The following is a 20,452-nucleotide window of genomic DNA, read 5'->3' as shown; positions in this document are numbered from 1 at the left end:
ATGAGTGAAGCCCCTGAAGCTGTTAGCAGTGTCCTGGCCCACACTCTGGAAATATCACAGATTGCTTGTATTCCTGGCATGGGGGTCTTAAACATGAGTATCCCTCACACTCCTCCCTCAAGGGCATAAGGTAGTGGGAGGGGGGGCCATGAAGGTGGCCTGGGAGGACTCCCGGGGTGTGCTCTGTGCTCCACGCAGCCTGAATGCGGAGCCTGCCCTGCCTGGACACACAGACCCTGTGTACTTCCCTTCCCTTCCTGTCCTCTTGGATTACGAGGAAATGCAGGAAGCTGAGGTGAAGCATTGCCTGTGGTCCTGGCTGACCAGGCCTGGTAGGTGTGTGGGTGGGGCAGGCAGGAGGCCTGGTTCTCCGTGGTTCTTTCCTGGGGAGCTGATGCTGGGCTCAGAGGGGAAGCTTTCAAAGCCAGTGGTCCGTTCATGTGACTGTGAGATGCAGCTTCTCACTGCTCCTGACCCCCTTGGCTGTTGTTTTCGGGTGCTTTTTGACTCCAGGTGTTTTTTGTGTCAGGCAAGGTAAAAGCTTGTGCTAAAAGGCTGAATTCTCTACCTCCCTGTTTTAGAATGTGTGTAAAGTACCTGCTGTGTGCCAGATACCATACGAGGCCCTTTCATGGGCATCTTCCTATTCAGACTTCCTGTCCACCTGTGTCTTCCTAAGACTGAAGACTGGCACTTCTATAGAGCTTACTCTATGTCGGGAGTATGGGTGTTCTCATCACAGCAACCCAGTGAGTTTGGTGCTCTCGTTAGAATTTTATTGATGGGAACTGTTAGCATGGGGAGGTTAAGTAACTTGCTTGAGGTCACACAGGAAGTGGCAGAACCAGGAATTGAGCCCAAGCAATATCTGCACTCATAACCAACGTGCCTTCTGCTAACTCTTTTCTTGCTTTTACAGCTGAGAAGATGGTGGCTCAGTAAGTAACCTGTTTTGGGGGACACTTGAGGCTAGAAAGGGATGTGTCTGGGACTTGAACGCAGGTATGAAGTTCTTGTTCCCCCAGGTACTTTTTGCCCTCCCTGTGCCATCCTGTCTCTCTGTCAGCCCTGACACCAGGTAGGCAGTGCAGGCCCAGGACATGGAGGACAGAGGCGAGGTGCCAGTGTGGCTACAGGGAGCTGAAGTCCAGGGCCACGTGGCCAAGTGTGAGCAGAAGTCATTGCAAGGACAAGAGACCCAGGGCTGGTCCAAGGTCAGAGACAGGGTGGAGGCAGGAGCTGGGGCCCAGCCTGGAGTGCTCTGTAATGCTTGGGCTGGGGAGGAGGCCGAGGCAGCATACAGCTGGCCTAGCCCTGGGAAGAGCCCTGGCACTTCCCACAGATGCATCTTCACAGATGACACCCACCTCGCACGTGGATGGGCTTTGCCTCTGTCGTGTGAGCTGGCCCCCATACTCTCATCTACTGAGGAAGGGGAGAAGGGCAGTCTTTGAATTAAAGAGCTGAAGCGCAGGCAAGACAAACCTGGCCCAGCCTCACTCTTAGCAGGTGTGTCAGTTTGGGCAGGCTGGGCCACCTCTCCCCCATCAGCAATGGGGGTGATAAGGTAACAATTGCTGAGAGGCACGAACGCTCCTTGTGCATCAGGGACTTGCAAAAAACTTTCTGTTCCTTGAGTATTTGCTTCTCAGGACAGCATTGGGAGGGGTGGGTGTTATCATCCAGTGCATAGATGTACAAGTTTATCAAATAGCCGTAGTGTTAGAATTACTGGGATAATGTTTGTGATGTGCTCAGCACAGTCTCTGGGGTGGAGGAGAGGCTCCTGCCCCACCTAATAGCGCTCAGACATGAACGTGACCTTGCGACCTGGCTGTGCAACAGCAAGTTTGAGATGCGTTAGTTGCTCAGAGTTTTGCATGTTTGAGGAGAGAGTGACTCACTGTGTAACCTGTATCTATGGGGCTAATTTGACAAATTAATTTTTCTTGTAATAAGTATTTAAAATTCATTAACTGTGGTCACTGATGATTTTCCCCTTGTTCTTCAGTTCCATCTTTCAAGGCTGGAGAAAAAAGACCATTTGATTCCAAATCCATCTCCCCTCTCCACCCCTTTTAAAATTCAACATGAACTGTCCATCCTGCCCTTGGATGAAATCCAGGATTCCATCAGTCTACCCACAGTGGGAATACTTTTAGGTCATAGTGGGAAATCTTTGGGAATCAATTAACTAGACTAATACTCTGCTGGAGGAAAGGGAAAAAGTGCTGAGGGGGAGACTTAATTTACCATGCATCACAAAATTTTCTAGGTACATCATTTTCAAGTCAGCTCAGCCCTTCTCTTAGCCATGATGGGGACATGTTTGGGTTTGATTTTTAAAATTCTAATCTATCACTGTCACCATTCCTGCTGCAATTTAAGGCTTCGGTGGTTTGTGGTAGATAACAGTTGTTATACTTCCTGCAGGCTAAGAAGGCAGTGATGGTTTGGTTTATTAACTATCACAAAGCAGACAAAAGGGAGAAGAAAGGTCTGTGTAGACAGAGGAAGGTTGTGTCAGGCCAGAGGCGGCGGGGGAACCAGGCTGGAGAGAGGGTCCCCAGCTGCCTCCCCTCCTCCATTCTGCACCTCTTTCCTGAGCATCCAGGATCAGACCTATGGGTCATAGAGAGATGCCCCAGACATCAGCCCTGGCCCCAGGGGATTGTCATGGGCCAGGTGAAACTGATAAAGGAGCTGCAAGGGACAGAACTGCCTGCAGTGAACACTTAGGTCACATGCAGGTACCTAGAGGGCAGTTGGCCTCAAGAGACAGATTCTGCAGGGCCTGGGGGAAGGGTGCTCACCCAGCTTCTGTCCTGCGTAGGTCATAGTCATAGCATTATTGACTGTAATAACTAATAGAGTCCACCCAGTCCAGCCATATCTAGAAGCCTATCAGCTGGCACTCTGTAAAGAAGTGTGGATAATCCCAGCACTTTGGGAGGCCGAGGCGGCCCTCAGAGGATAGGATGGACAGTTCATTTTGAATTTTAAAAGGGGTGGAGTGGGGAGATGGATTTGGAATCAAATGCTCTTTTTTCTTCAGCCTTGAAAGATGGAACTGAAGAACAAGGGGAAAATCATCAGTGACAACAGTTAATGAATTAACCCAAGGAAGGTTCATTCTTACAGTTCTTGTGAGTATTATCATCATTTGTATTCTATAGTAACCAAGGTCAAGAGTTCGAGACCAGCCTGACCAACATGATGAAACCTTGTCTCTATTAAAAATACAAAAATTAGCCAGGTATGGTGGCACGCACCTGTAATCCCAGCTACTCAGGAGGCTGAGGCAGGAGAATCACTTGAACCAGGGAGGCAGAGGTTGCAGTGATCCGAGATATCGCGCCACTGCACTCCAGCCTGGGCAACACAGCAAGACTCTGTCTCAAAAAAAAAGAAGTGTAGCTATGTCGTGAGAGACTGAATCTTGGCTGTGTTTGAGGTCAGAATTCCAGGTTGGAGTCATCGGTTCACCCTGTAAGAGCTGGGAACATCGCATGTTCTCTCTGAGCCTCAGTTTTTCCATTTCTAAAATGGGGATCACAGTAGCGCTTTCCTCATCAAATTGCTGTGAGCCTTCGATAAGATGATGCATGTCAATTTTCCGGCATGTGCAGGCATCCAAGGAGGGTTAACTTACAGTCCTTGTGAGTATTGTCATCATTTGTTTTCTATAATAACCATGTTGGATGCATGAGTGGCAGAACAACCTGGAGGGTGAGTTCCCTTGCAGGAGCCCCAGAGGCTGGGGGAGCCTGGAAGGGACTTCTCCATTTGCAGTGATAAGGAGCGATGGTCAAAGAGCGATGTGAATGCAGAACGGAGACTACGAAGCAAGACCAGAAGGCCAGGGCCGGAGGGACTGAGGGAGACAGTCATGCTGCTTCATTTCACAGATGAGTAAACTGAGGCTCCAAGAGGGAAAGGGGATCCCCTGATGGCACAGAGCAAGTGACTCTCTGAGACACTCCTGCTTGGGCCCATTAGTGAGGCGTGTGTCTTCAAGTGTCTGAGATTCCTGCCGCAGTCCCAGGAAGGCTTGTCCCTGGTGCTTCACCCTCTGAGAGTAGCCTCCTTCCTGGCTATTGCTGACTCACTGCCCAGACCTTTCAGAGAGACACCTGGGAAGGGGTCATTACAAATCCACCCCCACTACAAGGACAAGCCCCTCCCACTGGGGGGGCGCTCAGAGAGAGGAGCAGCAGTCACTTTCATCCTGAGCCCACTCAGTCCTCCCTTCAGTGTGATTCAGACACCAGGTGTCTGCAGTGTTGGGAGCTCTGGCAGCCTGCAGAGGGAAGGGACCCTGAGCCTTGGACCCTGTCGGGCCAGAAGTCCACCTGGCCCATTAGAACTTTAAAACCTGGCCCACAGTGCCTTGTTTCTTTGTGGTAAGCAAAGATTTTCTTGGAATATCTACAAACCTAAAGCTATTTTTTCCCTCTGTTCTTCCCCTTATCTATCCCTGACCTTCCTCTGTAAGTCTTTAAAGTGGGAGGTTGATACTGATCTCCCAGTAGAGGGGACGGCTGTATGAGAAACACACATAATCACACTGGCAGAGGATGCACGCCTGACCCGTAGCAGCCGCCAGCATCCCACTCCTGGTGACAGAGCCATTTCTCAAATGGGGGCTGATCACATGGAGGGCTGAAGCACCTGCTCCCCTCATGTGGCATCCCCACTCCAAACTGCTTGGCTCCCTAGGTAACACAATGTTTGCTGCATCTCTAGAATTTAACATGTCTCCTGGAGATATTTTCAGGTAGCCAAAATCTACAGGTTGAGTGCAGTGTAACTGGGAGATGTTCTATGACTGAAGCCCTAGGAACTGTCAGCCACCTTGAGTGTGCAGAGGGTGATCACACATGCTGCAGGCCAGACAGAAAGACGAAGAGGACCAGTGTACACACTCTGCCTTTCATGTTCAGGTCAGGTTCGTTAACATGGTTTATTCTGCCCTCATGACACCTGGATTCCAGAGGCTCAAAAGATAAAGCTTGTGCCAGTCACAGACCTTCCACCAAATCCTAGATGTCAGGGAGGGAGGACTGGAGGAGGCTGTGGTTGGGAGAATGTTCTGGGCTAAGGGGAGCAGGGAGGAGGAGAGTCCCACAGACGTTGGAAGCTAATGTGCTGGGCACGCCTGTCAGGAACCCTGGATCTGAACAGCAGCTCTTAACTTTGTAGGGCCGCTCAGCTCTGTGGGTTCTGATGCAAGCCATAGACCTACCCCCCAGAAAACTGTGTACACACACAAAACTTAAGCACAGTTGTAAGGCGTTCATGGGCTCCAAGTGAAGGATTTTTGTTCTAATTTAAATTAGTTGTGCAGCTTTGGGCAAGTCATTTGAGCTGTTGGCACTGCAGCTTCCTTCCATTGAAGGATGGCAATGACAGTGTTCCCTGAGTGCTGATTACGTCAGCCTCAGCCGCGGGGGCTCCCCCACCCAAGCCGACCTACCCCAGCTGGGTGCCAGCAGAAAGTGGATGTGGGGGACTCATGGACTGCCCTGAAGAGCAGAGGAGTGTGGCCCTTCTCTGCTTCTCGGATGGCCCCACTTTACAGCCTGGGCGGTGAGAAGAGAACAAGTTTGAACTCAGAGGAACCTACATCCATCCCTCAGCTCTACTAGCTGTGTGCTCTGGGACACATCGCCTTTGATTTCAGAGCCTCAGTGCCTTCTTCTGAAAAATGGAGGTACTAACATGCTTACAGCTGTTGTATAAGATCTGTTACCTGCCTAGCACACCTGACCCAGAGCAGGTGCTCACCTGAGTATGACATCATTTTGTAGGGAGCCAGGAGCTGTGGTCTCTTTCCCCATCTCTGCCATGGACTCTCTGAGTGACCTTGCATTGTTTGGGCCTCAGTTTCCCTGGCATACAGTCAGGGGTTTGGGGTTGGAGGATCTCCGAGGTCCCACCCAGCTCTCATGCATTGTGGGTTGGTGTTAGCCCTGGAGAAGGAAGGTGTCAACTCAGTATGGAGGAGTCTGGGATTGGGGTGATGGATATGGAATGAAGCTGCATTCTCCAGCTTGCTGGCTCCGCAGCCTCAGACAATGCTCAGTCTCATTGAGCTTCAGTTAGCTCGTTTATAAATGGGGATGTTTGCACCATCTGTAGAGTTGATACAGTATTCTACACCTTGTCATCTAGTATACTTAGCACACAGCATGTACTCAGTATTTGATAGCTGATACTACTCTGTTTGCTCAAAGACAGTGTTTTGGTTTTTCGATCCTTTGAGGATTCTTGATAAGAGTCATGGCCTTCTGCAACCATGTAGGGTTTAGCAAATGTTTTTGGTAGAGCCAGGTAGATATTTTGTTTTGTTGGCCACATGGTCTCCACCGCAGCTATTCAGCTGCACCATTGTAACATGAAAGCAGCCATAGATAGTATGCAAATGAATAAGTATGGTTGCGTTTTAATAAAGCTTTATTTATAAAAATAGGTGGTGAGCCAGGTTTGGCCCACAGGCCATAGTTTACTGACCCCTGTCCTAGATGCTCTGATCTCCAGGGCCAGACTCACAGAAATTTCCAGGGTATTTGTGTTTTATTTTGATTTCCACCAACCAAGCACTTTTACACTCATAATCAAATTTAATTTTTACAAATGGCATGCCATTTTAAAGAAGAATAAACTGAGGTCACTGGTTGAAGAGTAGAAACCTTTCTGCTATGATGGATGGGAGATGGGAGGGGATGGGGTTAACCAAGATCTTATTCTGCCCCTGGTTCTGCATGTGACCCTAGAGGCACCCCTCTTTGCTCTGGGCCTCAACTTCTACTGTGTGGAAAGGGCTTTGGGATGTGGCCTCATCCTCTTAGCACCTTTGTATCCTGAGATTCCAGACCAAAGTCTCAGGGAAACAGCTACAATCCAATCAGTTTTAGCGGCTTCTAATTCTTTTAAAGCTGCTCTGAGGAAATGAGACATTATTGTAAGGGGGAAGATCCTTTAATTAAATTGCTGGGAAATTAGAAGGATTGAGTGATTGAGACGCAGGGTGGGGCCGAGGCCTCAGCTCTCTCTGTGGATTAATTAAGAGGCTGTTCTGTTCCCTGCTCTCCCTGATGGTGGATACCAGGGGTCTGACCCCCAGGGACATTCAGCAAACCCTTTGATGGGAGGCTGGGAGAGTCTTGTCTCCTTGCAGCAACCACTTCCCACTGGGTCTCCTTTCTCTCCCCCACTCCAAGCCACCCTCCTGTTCCTGCTGCGCCCACAGCTGATGGATGTTCTCAGGATGGGCCAATCTTAATTAAGTTGTATGATTTTTCTCAAGCTTGCAAAAGCAATTAATGCTTCCCGCCCCAGCCAGGGGTGGGGACTCTTTGGTTCAGCTGCCTTCCTGGCGAGGCTAGGCAATGTCCTAAAATTCAGACTCTATGTTGGTATTTCTGAGCTCCACAGATCCCACCCCTCACACTCCAATAGATCCACTCAACCCCCAGCTCTGGTCAGGGTGGGATGTGAATTTCGACCCAGATTTTCCTGTCCCTACCTGTGGCATCCCAACCTCAACACAGAGCGCCTTTCCTTTGTCCTGTCCTGGCCTTGCAGGGGTTGCCTCCTGCAGGTGAGATGCACTCTCCACTTCCCCAGGCGGTAGATGGAATATTCTGCTTATTGTTTTCCTCACTGACTCTAGCACATTCCATCTAATTTTTAAAATGTACCCAGTATTTACTGAGAAATTGTGTCCAGAGACATGGGCACCTAGAGCTGAACATGACTCCATCCAAGTCCTCACTCAGGCTCCCAGATCACTGGGAAATGACAAAACCGAGTAATGCCTAAAGGTTTCTCCAAGGTCTGTGGCAGCCCTGAGGAGGGTCAGGCGAGGCTTCCTTGAGGTGCTGGGCCTTCCCAAGCCAAGTCCTCCAAGTTGTCCAGGATCGAGCAGATGAAGGATATGGCAGACACAGAGATCTGGAGGCCAGCGAGAGCATGACCCAGGGGAAACAGTGAGAAGGAAGGAAACAACACAGGCCTGAAGAGGCAAGAAAGAAGTCAGACCAGGAAGGCATGCAGAGAAAGGGGATAAGGGAGGGCATGGGGGAGCTTCTTCAGAAATCCAGAGTGACTGTGGGGCTTGGTATGTCCCAGCTGGGTGGCTCTGAACACAGCACAGCCTGAGTCTCTACCCCTTCCTTCCCATCAGCCCCCCAACACCACCCACACAGCCACTCTCCTTAGCCCATGACTGAAGGTGGACTCTCCGAGGCTGCTCAGGGGAGCCTGAGGCCTAGTCCCAGGTCACAGACCATTTGCTCCCATCTGTGGTGAGAGGAAGAGCTGCTCCAGGCCAGAATGAAAATTGGCCTCATCACTCAGAGTGCTGTGCATTCCCGTGAGAGAACTTCTGTGTGTTTGTTTTATATTGGGACATTCTCAATGAAGGAAGCAGGGAAGCAGTGCGTGGGTTTCTATGCTTCTATGTTGTCACCTGCGCTCTGTGCCCTCATGGCCCAGTGGTTTTGGTGGCATTGCCATAGAGGGCAAGTCACATGTTTCTACACAACCTGACTGTTGGCCTGGCAGTGCCTCCATCCCCTTAGGGAGGGCTGGTGGGCGAGCTCACTCCACCCCTGGCCCTTCGTTCCCGCTGGTCCCCCTGCCTGGAACACTCTGCGCTCCTCTCCTCTGCCCCACCTGCAGTTCCCAGTTACCCCAGTGCAGACTCCTGTGAGTTCCCAGGGCAGTACCACTGTAGGACTTGTTACAGTGAATTATAGTGGCCTTTTTCTAAAATGTGTAGTAATTTCACAAGCAATCCACGATAACCTTCTCACTGTAGACAGTTGAGACTGTAGAGATAGGATTTCCCTTAACCACCTTCCAGAACAGCCCCATGAAGCATCTATCGGGTGTGGTTTACTATATTATATTTATTCATTTAATAAATATTTATGGAGGACCTAGTCTGTGCTGCCATTCCTCTGTGTCCTAGGGATATGACATTTTATAAAACTCAAAGGGTTTATAGACTGAAACTAAAAGCCAGCATGCAGATGAGATTAAAATTCGTTAAATGATGATGTGTGCTCTATTGAAAAGCAAGGTGAGAGAGAGAAGCTGCTGGGGAAGAAGTGTTATTTCAGATGGAATGGTCAGCCACGGCTGCCTGGAGTTGAGGGCGTGGGCAGACACCTGGCCAGGGGCCACCAGGTACAGGCGCCGAGGCAGGGACAGGCACAGTCTGCTCATGGGGCACTGGGAGGCAGGTGGCTGCACACACGGAGGAGGGACAGTGGGCAGCACAGTCAGCTGGAGAGTAGCTGGAGAGAGAGGATCAGAGACTGTGTGTTTGCTTCCCAGTGAGCTGGGAGCCTGTGCAGGGTTGGGAGTGAGGAGTGGCATGAGCTGACTTACGTTTTGAAAGGAATGCTTGGCAGCTCTGTGGGAAATGGACCTCTTTTCAATGCATTTTTATGCCTACATGTTTTATATATACATATATTAAATATAAATACACATAATCTTTGTATCTTTCTCAAACACCAACATTGTCACTCATTGTTGCTCGGCAACCTGCTTTTCGAGATCCATATATCTTGGAGAATGGAGAGCTTGCTACAGGGCACATTCTTTTTAAACTGTTGCATGCTCTTCCGCAGACTCCTTGGAGTTTAGTTAACTCCTCCCCTATTGCTGGATATACATTGGGTCATTTCTTTTTATTTTAACTCCTATAAATGATGAGGTATCTCCTCAAGGCAGGGCCTTGCCTGTGGAGGGAAGTGGCCACCGGGCACTGAGTCACCATTTTGTGTCATGTCCATTCAGCAGCAGAGCCTTAAGACCAGTGACCATTTTTGAGCACTGATGCAGTGAATCCAGGCAGCTTTGTGCATGCAGAGTTCATTTCTCCACCACAGGAAACGGTGGCATCAAACCCAATCCAGGAATAGACTGCCACTCTATGTTGATGACCTGCAGAGGGAAACAGGCTTTGGAAGTCTCCCAGACCAAGCCCATGCTTCTCACATGAGGAAATGGAGACCCGGGGGGTGGTGTCTTGCCCAGGGCCACCGATGAGGTAGTAGCAAAGCCAGGTCAGGAAACTGGTCTCTGCTTTCTTCTGCACCCAGAGTCAGTGCGCGAGGTGGGGTCCTATGCTGTCATCAGGCACTGTGTCCTTTCATCCTTTCAAATGGTTCTTTCCCTCCCTTTCCCATGTGCATATGGCCATTGGTATGCTGCAGGACAAGTACTCCAAGGGGTTGTGTGCATATGCTGATCGGTACTCCACAGGGCGAGTACTCCAGGCTGTTGTGTGCATGTGCTCATCGATACACTGCAGGCCAAGTACTCCAGGGTGTTGTGTGCATGTCCTCATTGATATTCTGCAGGGCAAGTACTCCAGGGTGTTACCTGCATGTCCTCATTGATACTCTGCTGACCAAGTACTCCAGGGCATTGTGTGCATGTGCTCGTCGATACTCCGCAGGGTGAGTACTCCAGGGTGTTGTGTGTATGTACTGATCAATACACTGCAGGGTGAGTACTCCAGGGTGTTGTGTGCATGTGCTCATTGATACTCCACAGGGCGAGTACTCCAGGGTGTTGTGTGCATGTGCTCATCGATACTCTGCCTGGCAAGTACTCCAGGGCGTTGTGTGCATGTGCTCATCAATACTCTGCCTGGTGAGTACTCCAGGGCGTTGTGTGCATGTGCTCATCGATACTCTGCAGGGCAGGTACTCCAGGGTGTTGTGTGCATGTGCTCATTGATACTCTGCCTGGCAAGTACTCCAGGGCGTTGTGTGCATGTGCTCGTCGATACTCTGCATGGTGAGTACTCCAGGGCGTTGTGTGCATCTGCTCATCAATACTCTGCAGGGCGAGTACTCCAGGGTGTTGTGTGCATGTGCTCATCGATACTCTGCAGGGCAAGAACTGTAGGGCGAGTACTCCAGGGTGTTGTGTGCATGTGCTCATTGATACTCCACAGGGCAAGTACTCCAGGGTGTTGTGTGCATGTGCTCATCGATACTCTGCCTGGCAAGTACTCCAGGGCGTTGTGTGCATGTGCTCGTCGATACTCTGCCTGGTGAGTACTCCAGGGCGTTGTGTGCATGTGCTCATCAATACTCTGCAGGGCAAGTACTGCAGGGCGAGTACTCCAGGGTGTTGTGTGCATGTGCTCATTGATACTCCACAGGGCGAGTACTCCAGGGTGTTGTGTGCATGTGCTCATCGATACTCTGCCTGGCAAGTACTCCAGGGCGTTGTGTGCATGTGCTCGTCGATACTTTGCCTGGTGAGTACTCCAGGGCGTTGTGTGCATGTGCTCATCGATACTCTGCAGGGCGAGTACTCCAGGGCGTTGTGTGCATGTGCTCATCGATACTCCACAGGGTGAGTACTCCAGGGTGTTGTGTGCATGTGCTCATCGATACTCTGCAGGGCAAGTACTGCAGGGTGGGTACTCTAGGGCGTTGTGTGCATGTGCTCATCAATACTCTGCAGGGCGGGTACTCCAGGGCGTTGTGTGCATGTGCTCATCGATACTCTGCAGGGCGGGTACTCCAGGGTGTTGTGTGCATGTGCGCATCGATACGCTGCAGGGAGAGAACTCCAGGGCATTGTGTGCATGTGCTCATCGATACGCTGCAGGACGGGTACTCCAGGGTTTTGTGTGCATGTGCTCGTCAGTACTCTGCAGGGCGGGTACTCCAGGGCATTTTGTGCATGTGCTCATCGATACTCTGCAGGGCGGGTACTCCAGGGCATTGTGTGCATGTGCTCGTCGATACGCTGCAGGGCGAGTACTCCAGGGCGTTGTGTGCATGTGCTCGTCGATACGCTGCAGGGCGAGTACTCCAGGGCGTTGTGTGCATGTGCTCGTCGATACGCTGCAGGGCGAGTACTCCAGGGCGTTGTGTGCATGTGCTCGTCGATACGCTGCAGGGCGAGTACTCCAGGGTGTTGTGTGCATGTGCTCATTGATACTATGCAGGGCGGGTACTCTAGGGCATTTTGTGCATGTGCTCATCGATACTCTGCAGGGCGGGTACTCCAGGGTGTTGTGTGCATGTGCTCGTCAATACTCTGCAGGGCGGGTACTCCAGGGCATTTTGTGCATGTGCTCGTCGATATGCTACAGAGAGAGTACTCCAGGGTGTTGTGTGCATGTGCTCATCGATACTCTGCAGGGGGAGTACTCCAGGGCATTGTGTGCATGTGCTCATCGATACTCTGCCTGGCGAGTACTCCAGGGCGTTGTGTGCATGTGTTCATCGATACTCTGCAGGGCAGGTACTCCAGGGCGTTGTGTGCATGTGCTCATCGATACTCTGCAGGGCAGGTAATCCAGGGCGTTGTGTGCATGTGCTCATCGATACTCTGCAGGGCGGGTACTCCAGGGCATTGTGTGCATGTGCTCATCAATACTCTGCAGGGTGGGTACTCCAGGGCATTGTGTGCATGTGCTTTTTGATACTCCAGGGCATCGTGTGCATGTGCTCATCGATCGATACTCTGCAGGGCAAGAACTCTGAGTTGTTGTGTGCATGTGCTCATCGATACTCTGCAGGGCAAGTACTGCAGGGCGAGTACTCCAGGGTGTTGTGTGCATGTGCTCGTCAATACTCTGCAGGGCGGGTACTCCAGGGCGTTGTGTGCATGTGCTCATCGATACTCTGCAGGGCGGGTACTCCAGGGCGTTGTGTGCATGTGCACATCGATACTCTGCAGGGCGGGTACTCCAGGGTGTTGTGTGCATGTGCTCATCGATAAGCTGCAGGGAGAGTACTCCAGGGCGTTGTGTGCATGTGCTCATCGATACGCTGCAGGGCGGGTACTCCAGGGTTTTGTGTGCATGTGCTCGTCAGTACTCTGCAGGGCGGGTACTCCAGGGCATTTTGTGCATGTGCTCGTTGATATGCTACAGAGAGAGTACTCCAGGGTGTTGTGTGCATGTGCTCATCGATACGCTGCATGGCGGGTACTCCAGGGCGTTGTGTGCATGTGCTTATTGATACTCCAGGGCGTCGTGTGCATGTGCTCATCGATCGATACTCTGCAGGGCAAGAACTCTGAGTTGTTGTGTGCATGTGCTTTTCAATACTCTGCAGGATGAGTACTCCAGGGGGTTTTATTAATTTTGTATTGCTGCCGTCACAAACTATCACACACTTAATAATGTATACAACACAAAATTATTATCCTGCAGTTCCCTAGGCCAGAAGTCTGATGAGGTCTCACTGGGCTGAGATCAAGATGTCTGCAGGCTGTGTTACCTTCTGGAGGCTCTGGTGGAAATCCATGTCCTGCTCACTCGGGTTCTTAGCAGAATTCAGTGACCTGTGAGATCCCCATGTCCTGGCTTGCTGTACATGGCAGGCCTCCCAAGGCCGCCCGTATTCCTCCTCATGTCCCTTCCTCCATCTCCAAGCCAGCCATGGTGGCTGAGCCCCTCTCACACTTCGAACCTCTCCTTCCTCTCACCTCTCTGACCCAACTGGGGTCAGATAATCCAGGATCGTCCCCCTATTTTAAGGGCATATGACAAGCAACCTTAATTCCCTCTGCAACTTTAATTCCCTTTTGTTATGGAAAGTAACCTGTTCCCAGGTTTTGAGGATGAGGATGTAGCCATCTTTGGAGACCATTCCTTGGCATCCCACAGGGACTCTCTGCAGATCTTTGGGCTTCTGCCTTTGTGCAGCCTCCTCTTCCCTGGTACTCTGTCCTGCAAACTCTCCTGTACTCTCACCTCTGCCTCTTCAACTCAGGGAGTCTGTTGGGTTCTGCCTGCCTGCCCTGACTTCCTGCGGTGATTCCCTCTGCCATCCCCAACAGGGCAGGAGCTGACTGCTCTTCCATTCCCATCCATGGGGCCACACAGCTTTCCACTGTCAGCGCACTGCCTTCTCACAGCCCTCCCATGCCCTGTGAGTGTGACACAGCCTGCTGGGTTGGGGCTGGGAGACTGTCAGGATCCTTTGTCTGGTCTTGAATCTGCATCTGCCCTCGGTGCCAGCTCTTGTCGCAGAGCCCCAAAGTGCTTGCCTCCTGCCTTGGCTTCAGTCCCTCCCTGGTCCTGTGGTCCACCTGGAGGAAGGCGGGAGGCACTCATTCCATGATTGTCTGGGTCCCCCTGCAGCTGGGTAAGAGCTGCCACAAGAGTGATCAATGCTCAGATATGGGGTTTAGAAGCCATGCCAGATTGGGGAGCCCCAAATGACCAGCTGGGGAGCCAGAGGAAGGGGTGCTTGGCATCCCTTTACACAACACCTTTGTGTTTTGGTTGTTGTCTCCTAGGCTAATATCTGTTGACTGTTCTCCATGTGCCAGGCATGTTTCTAAGCACTTGATGTGCATGGTCTCATCTAGACCTCATAAAACCTGTCCCCAGGGGAGGAAAGTCACCTAAGCACATGCCGCGTCATACAGCTGTGCTGACACGTTGCCGGGCAGCTGGGTCCAGGTTCCATGCTCTTCCCCACCACTTCCCATGTGCCAGCACCGAGGACCAGAATGAGCCCAAGCCAGGCCCCTGGACCTCTCTGGTGTAGGATGGAAGAATCAGCCAGTCTGCGCAAGCTGGTGATGCAGATGAGCAGCGGGGGTGGAGGTGGGCAGATGAGCATGCAGTGGAAAGACCTGCTGAGCAATGATCAGTGGCTGATAAGTGGATGCTGTGGGGATCCACTCTGTGGACAAGGCAGTCATGGCCCACCCAGCTCAGCCTGGCCTTTGGACAGTCAATGCAGGCCGTCTAGTTGGCCATCGTCCCTCAGAGGCAGCCCGAGGGGTCCCCAGGGCAGCCACTGCAGACCTGGCTGAGTCACCAGGTGGCTTTGGTCTGACCCCCGTGCCTGTCATCCATCTGGCTCACCAGTGCCCAGCCCACACGTGGCGCAGCATGCAGGTGAATGAGGGAGGGGAACCAGATGTGTGCGCCGCCACTGCCACCTAGGCCAGTGCTGGAAACCCATGTCCTTATCCCACACACCACACACACACATCAGAAACACCATATACCACACACACGAAACACATTCCATACATACACAGGTACTATGAACACCACACACAATGTATCACACGTACAACTCCACACACACACCACACCACACACACCACACATACATGTCAGAAACACCATATACCACACACACAAAACACATCCCATACTATACATATACTATAAACACCACACACAATATGTCACACATGTAACTCCCTACACATACTATACTGCACACACCACACATACCACACGTCAGAAACACCATACACCACACACACAAAACACATTCCATACATACACACTACGAACACCACACACATCACACATGCAACTCCACACACACACCACACCACACATACCACAAATACCACACATCATGAAATACCACACACCACACATGAAACACATTCTACACATTCACATATACCACAGACACCACACGCACACTACACACAATACATATACAACTCCACACACACATCACACACAATACATTACATATACAACTCCACATGCACACCACACCGCACACACTACACATACCATATGTCAGAAACACCATACACCACACATGAAACACATTCTGTACATACAAACCACAGACACCACATACACACCACACACATCACACATAAAACTCCACACGCACACCACACACAATACATTACATATACAACACACGAACACCACACACAATACATACACAACTCCACACGCACACCACACTGCACACACTACACATACCACATGTTAGAAACACTATATACCACACATGAAACACATTCCATGCAAACCAGACACCACATACACACCACATACAATACATCACACATACAACTCCCACATTCACATTACACACCACACACGCCATTCATATACACCCCACCCTCCCACACTGCACACACAAACACACCAGAAACACCACACACAGACCCACCGTAAAACACCCTCACCTTCTTGAATATCACACACACCACAAACACCACATAGAAAACACACTCTACACATAGACCTGTACCAGAAACGGCATACATAGCACACAAAATACCACACATACAAAGGCCCCCACATATTACACACATACCACAAAACACTCCAGTCCCCACAAACACCACACACAAAACACATTCCATACATACACACATACTACAATAATATACCTCACATATATACTACACAGTATATCACACATACAAATAAATGCTCAAAAATCACACGTGTCACACAGCACACACATGGCCCGCACACTCCCACAGACACAACCCCACGCACACACGGGAGCAAGAGCACCGCAGCCTCCCGGGCAGCCCCCAGCCATGGCTTGCTGATTGCCTCTCTTCCTGCAGGGCTGTTTATCATCTTTCCCCAGTGCTTGGGTGCCAAATGAAGATAGATTCCAGGAAGCTTTGAAATGTTCCAAATGCAGAAGCCTCCAAATCACATGCTTTGAAGATTAGAACAAAGTTTAATTCTCCTCCTCTCAACCCTGGCTTTTGAATTGTTTTTAAATTATTCCTCTAAAAATGCTCCGTACCCCGTGATTTTTAAGAGCAACACTGGCTCACTGTGAGAACTGTCATTCATTCGGCTCTACTATGTGCTGGAGTGTGATACACGCTCACCTGGGCTTCCTCCTTGTGTCCTGGTTGCAGCCCTAGGAGGGAGGCTTGACTTTATATTCATAGAATCCCTACTTCATAGAACAGGAGAGAGAGGCCCAGAGAGGCCAAGGAGTGGCCACAGATCAGCACAGATCATGGGCCAGAGGTGATTCCAGGCTGTCCAATCCGGAGTCCATGTTTGTAAACCTCAGGCAATAATGGCTCCTATGAATTGTAGGTAATTTGCAATATACAGGAAAGAACAATACTTCTAGAAAATTGTACTGTTGACATTTTTGGTGGATTTATTTTCAATTTATTCATATAATTATAAACGTATTTTATAGAATGGGTTTCCATTATCTATATGATTTTTCTATGCAGCTCTTTTTCATGAAATAGTTCATTTTCTGAGACTTAAAACCCAGAGGGGAGGAAAGAGGAAATGAGGAAGAAACCACAGAGGAGTCTGTCTTGAAGTCAGGAAAGAAGTTGAGCCCAGAGGTTTGCAGGCTAGTGGTATTGCCTTTCTTTTTTATTTTTTCTTTCTTTTTTTTTTTCTTTTTTTGTTGAGATGGAGTCTCGCTCTGTTGCTCAGGCTGGAGTGCAGTGGCACAATCTCGGCTCACTGCAAGCTCCACCTCCCGGGTTCACGGCATTCTCCTGCCTCAGCCTCCCGAGTAGCTGGGACTACAGGCACCCGCCACCATGCCCGGATAATTTTTTTGTATTTTTAGTAGAGACAGGGTTTCACTGTGTTAGCCAGGATGGTCTCGTTCTCCTGACCTCGTGATCTGACAGCCTCGGCCTCCCAAAGTGCTGGGATTACAGGCGTGAGCCACCACGCCCGGCCGTGGTGTTGTCTTTCTATGGACCAAGAGAGAGAAACCAGACATTTCTTAGGGGAAAAAGGAAGTGGTTTGGAGTCAGGTGGCCCAGGTATGGGGCGTGATTTCACCCCTGCCAGTTCCTGGGGACAAGGATTCTGCAGGGCTGTCGGTAGCCACCATAGCTGTCTAGGATGTGTGTGCACCCCCATCTGTCAAGTGGGGCTGGGGAGCTCCAGCTCACAGGTTGATGCTGAAGACTCACATGGGGTGTGCGTGCTAAGGGCTTGGCCTCATGCTGTACATGGGGGCTCAGTAAAGCTTCTCTGTCTTCTATACATAACCCTTCGAGAATAGTAGAAGTAACATCTCACCCATGTCAGAGCCTGTCCGGTGCATGAGGGCCCAGGGATTTCCTTACTCTCCACAGTGGGAGTGAGTGGTGGGGCAGCAGGCAGCCCCGTTCTTCCAGAATGTGGACATGGATTCTATTGAGAGGAAGGGCAGAAGCCTCTTGAAGAGGGAGCCTCTATTCACCCCACATCCAGTCCCTTGGCAAACACACATCCACACCTGGAGCAGCATCCGGAGGCCGCCCTTCACACCTTCCGAACTATCAGCCAGCTCTGAGCACCGTCATCGCTTGGAGGATTCTGTTAGCCCGTGGCTGGCTTCCTTGTTTCTGCCTCTATCTCTTACAGTCATCCACAACCCAGCAGCCAGGGGGGTCCTGGGAAAGCCTGATCAGGTCAGGTGGCTTCTCTGCTCAAGACCCTCTCCCCCTCTCCATCAGGGGCACAAAGTCCCTACTGTGTCCAGCATCCCTGCCTCACCTGGCCCGGGACCTCTCTGACCTGTCTCCTGGGCCCTCCTCCCTCCAGCCTCCCAGCTCCCACTGTTCCTTGGAGCCCTTCCTCACCTGCCAGTCATAGTGCCGGCTCTTCCTGACCCAGGCCTGGTTAACTAGGCCGCCTGATCACCTGCAGCTAAACAGCAACACCCTCCCCCTAATTCTCCCCATTCCTCCTGCCTAATGTATTTTCCCATCGCAGAATGTTGAGTAGTATCTCTGTCTGCATCTACCTCCACCTTTAACCTCTCTCTCTCTCTCTCTCTCTATAGCATAATTGCATAATTGCCCTCCACCCACTGGAACGTAATTTCTAAGTGGGCAAGGAGTTTATTTGCTCACTGCTGTATCCCTAGTATTGGGCACAGTGCCTGTCATAAGGTAGGCGTCCCACAAATGTCTGTTGAATGAAACAAAAGAACACCAAATGAACAGGGAGGCAAACGGAGAAAGAACAGTGGTACTACAAAGTGAATGTACGAAGCTCTGTGGTCTGCTGCGTGATGTCAGCCATCTTTCCTGGTCTCTTACGACATCTGCAGGAATGGATCTGTTTCCCACTCCTGCCTGTGGCCTTGGTGTTACTGGTGGCTGCACTGACATTCCGAGTCCCACTTCGGGGTGGGTGTGGTCTGGAAGAGAGGCTTCCTTGGGGCTGCCGGCATTTCCCCTCCCCAGAGTCCAGATCTCTGTCCCGTCCCCCGGGGGGACTGCATGGCCATCCCTATGAAAGCCAGTGCCAATTTGAGAGAGAAGTGGATGGAGCAGGGACAGATGTTCCCTACCTCCCTTCACCCAAGGAATGGAAAACTCTGCCCGGAGATTTGCTGGAACAAACGGTGTCAAGGGTCGGGCTGGGGGGCAGGCGGGAGGAAATAATATACATTCTTCATTCCCCTTTGCAGCCTGCCCAGAGGCTTCACGCAGCACCTGGGATGTCACTAAAAGCTGGTCCCAGGGGAAGACGTAAAGCCTCGCAGCTGATAGGTTGCCGTGGGCGGGGCAGGGCCAATCAGAACTCAGGCCTGTGTCCCAGAGGCCCGCCCAGCTGGCCCAGTCATCTGAGGGCAGGGTCCTGAGAGCACAGTGGGAGGGGGGGTCAATCACCACATTGTAGCTCGTTTGATTTTGGGTGGGTTGAAGGAAAAACCTGAGACGGGATGCCAGCCTTTGTCAAGGGAATGTCAGCCTTTGTCACGAGCATGTCAGGCGCTGCATGACGCGGCAGGCAGGCGCCTCTGGTTCCAGGCGGAGAGAGAGGGACTGGCAGTCCCGCAGAGGGGTCTGTAACAGGGCGCAGGTGCCGGAGCTGGGGGCTCCAACTCTCGTCATTTAGCTGCTCCATGAATTATTAATGGATGGCTATAAAACACACACACAGAGCTGAGCATCATTTTGCCATCATTCAGCTCTGTACTCTTTTCTGTACTGTGAAGATAAAGGTTCCGTTTGATCATGGACAGGAGTGGCACTGAGATCCTGCCACTTCACCTTCATAGTCTCCAGAGATGACAGGGGCACCGCCTGTGGTTGGCTCTTAGTAGTCCTCAGTGCTTTTATGTAAATGCTTGGCCCTCTTCCCCAGCCCTTCATTCCTTTTCGTGATTTTCCTCGTTTTTCCCCAGCCATTCTCTGTGCCTGAAGGAAAGGTTTTGTCTGCCTTGTCACTATCTGGTGCCCCTGCCCCCTGCAGCTCCCAGGTCCCTGGCTGCCTCTGGGTGGAGGCTTTCCACAGCCCAGGACGCAGCATCTGGACCAATAGCTCCTGCACCAGGGATTGGATTTGCAGCTTTAATCTCTCCTGATGCGCTGTCAGGAAAGAGAAAACTGAGAAAGAGAGCAGAGTTTTTTTCCTCCCCGAGCACTGCCAAGACAACAACAACACACACACACAAACCCAGCAAGGTTAGAGGGCAGGCTGTTCTGTAGGCAAACATTCCAGAAAGTTCTCAAGCATTTGGGGCTACTCCTGTGAATGGCAGATCTGAAGCTGAAAGTTTCCCATTAGAAGGCTCAGTCTCCTAAGTGCCTGCCTTTCCTCTTGCCTTCAATATGCTGAGACTCTCCTGAGACACAGACATTCTGATGGCCATGGCTGCCCAGCCTGTCGGGCCCCTTTGCACCTGCCGGCCCCTTCACTTGCAACCCTATTTCCCTCACTGCTTTC

Source organism: Pan troglodytes, chromosome 7, assembly GCF_028858775.2.
Source record: "Pan troglodytes isolate AG18354 chromosome 7, NHGRI_mPanTro3-v2.0_pri, whole genome shotgun sequence".
Classification (NCBI taxonomy): Eukaryota; Metazoa; Chordata; class Mammalia; order Primates; family Hominidae; genus Pan; species Pan troglodytes.
The sequence above is the reverse complement of the archived record's forward strand: the minus strand, read 5'-3'. Positions refer to the sequence as shown.